The sequence below is a fragment of the Pediculus humanus genome, genomic scaffold, assembly GCF_000006295.1.
Source record: "Pediculus humanus corporis 1103172107733 genomic scaffold, whole genome shotgun sequence".
Taxonomy (NCBI): domain Eukaryota; kingdom Metazoa; phylum Arthropoda; class Insecta; order Psocodea; family Pediculidae; genus Pediculus; species Pediculus humanus.
The window spans coordinates 325,159-328,154 of NW_002987336.1; positions in this window are offsets into that span (position 1 = coordinate 325,159).

Below are 2,996 nucleotides of genomic sequence, written 5' to 3' on the forward strand. Positions count from 1 at the left end.
ATATCACAGAATTTTTTTTTTTTTTTACCGTAGTAATTTTAATTTACACAATATTATTATTATTATTATTATCAAGTTATATTTATGAATTGCAAATAAGTTACACTTTTGTTTAATAATAATAATAATAATAATAATAATAATAATAATAATAATAATAATAATAATAATAATAATAATAATTTTTTTCCCCTAACAAAAACAATGAATTCTTTTTAAAAAAAAAAACAAAAAAGTTGTTTAATGCAAAAGAGAATGTAATAATTAACGGAAACGTTTTTTTTTTTTTTTTTTTTTTTTTTAAATTAAAAAAGTAATCATGATGGCGACGATGATGATGATGATGATTAACTCAAAAACTTAGAACGAAAAATTTGTAAGAAAAATTATAAATTTAATATAATAAATTTAAAAATGTGGAAAAATAAAAAAAAAAAAATGACGAGCTTAATAATTAAACCATTTAAAAAAAAAAAAAAAATGAGAGAAACAAATTACTATTTCGTAATTTTTTTTTCAAAATTTGGTAACATTTACAGTAAAAAAAAAAAAAAAAACCTAATTGTGTAATTCAAGAGAGAGAGAGAGAGAGAGAGAGAGAATTTAAATTTACTTTAAAAAAAAACATAATTTTGTATATGTTTCCTAGCCTTTGGCATACGAATTTCCTTTATTTCCTCACCGCCGATATTTATTGTGCAAAAAAATTTTAATTATTACCGTAATAATAATAATAATAATAATAATAATAAGTAAATTTGATATTTAAAAAGAAAAAAAATTCAAGTACTCAAAGTGTAAAAAATTCAGATCATTATCATTTTTTTTTATTATTATTTTAAAAAAAGTGAAAGCACACTAGTATCAATAATCATCTTGAGGTCAAGGTTGAATTTTTTATTATTTTTATTTTTGCTCATTTAATATTAAGTTTAAAAAAAAAAAAAAAATTGAAACCATGCAACAACGACGTATGGAAAATGAAAAATTTTCCATTTTCCTTCAATCCCACCAAAAAATGGGACACAAAACGTGAATGATATTTAACGTATAATAATTATTATTTATAAACGATGTAAATTAATTAATTAATTATTTGCCATCGTTTAACCCTCCTTCCCCTCTTTGAAAAATAAACTTTAAATAAACTCCCTAAGTGTGTGTGTGTGTGTGTGCGTGCGCGTGCGTGTATCAATTTTATTACATAAATAATTTAAAATCAAGCCGAGTATAAATTATTAAATAAAAATTTCTGACAACGGTACTTTCCCATACATATATATATATTATTTCTTAATCGACTCGAACTTTTTTTATCCTACTCCTACTCCTCCTCATCATCATCATCATCATCATCATCATTATTATTATTTTTTTGATAGGTTGTTATAAACGTTCAACAACAAAAGAAAAAGTCGAGTGCGTACAAAATTAAAAGGATTTGCCAAATGTCGTCTCATTCGAAATTCCATCCGTGAAAAATAATAATTAAAAGAAAAAAAGCATAATAATAATAATAATAATAATAATAATAATAATAATAATAATAATAATAATAATAATAATAAATAATGTTTTTTGTGTTGTTGCCGAATTTAACATCTCAAGGTTTTCTCACATATTATAAATGTTTATTATAATTATGTACTATTTATTACTCAAGACAATTAATTAATTTTCTTTTTCATAAACCTGAAATTACTTTCTCCAAAAAAAAAAAAAAATGTTTTCGTTTCTTTCTCTTTTTTTCGACAAGGTTTCCGGATGTGCGACATTTTTTTTTTTTTTTTAAACAAAAGCAAAAAGTTAATCGTCATTTAATTAAAACGTTATAAAGTCTATGATATTCTAGAATTAAAATTATCAATGAATATTATGTAGGAAATGAAATAAATATGTAAAAAAAACATTAGTGGGTTTTATCATCAAGGCTAGTATTATTATTATTATTATTATTATTATTAATATATCATAACGCCTAAATCAAAACGAAACTAGAGAATAAATTTAAATTTTCTTGTAAATTTTTTTCTTTTTTTTCTTTTTCTAGAAATACAACAAACAATATATATAAACAACCTTGATTGTTAACTTCTTTGCGGTTTCCTACAAACAGACAACAAACAACCGTAAAAATAAATTTTTTTTTAAACGAAAACAAATCCTAGAAAAACTGAAGAGAGGGTGAAATTTATATGACCTGACGACACAATCCAATCGAAAATGTATCCAAATATTATTATTTTTTTAAAAACTAATTCATTATTATCATTATGTGAGACAAATAATAATAATAATAATAATAGTATAGGCGGTATATAAAAAACTTTTTAAAGTTTAATAAGGAACGTTGGGTATTGTAATTTAAAATAAAATAAATTAAATAATTAATTAGAATGATGTTTTTGGCATCGAGTTTAAAAATGATGATGATGATAATAATTTGAACGATGGGGGCTTAAACGAATTCTATTTAAAAAAAAAAAAAAATTAAATTAATTTATTATTAGTCGAACAAGCCAAATATAACTTGGTCAAGGTTTATATGATTCCCCTCCCCCCCGCCAAAAAATTTTTTTTTCCTTTGTTGAGTTTTGTGAAATTTTAATAATAGTTTTAGCCATCTTAATTTAGTAACAAACGATTAACAAATTTGTTTTTGCAATTTTTGTAAAAATTCAAATCTTAACCTAACAACAAGACCGGATTAAGGAAACATAAATAATCAATCACACATAACCGCAACAAACAAACAAACAAACAAAAAAAAAAAAATTGATTCGGTTACTGGGCTAAAAACAAAAACAAAAAAACAATACATTAGAAACAAAAACAAAATTTCATTGTGTTGCATATTTATAAACATCATTATTATTATTATTATTATTGTTAGTCCCCATTTGAATATCATTATAGTGAAAATATGTTGTACAATCAAAAAGTTAAGCCAAAACACAAACATAACAAACACAACACACAACATATTTTTTCGTTGA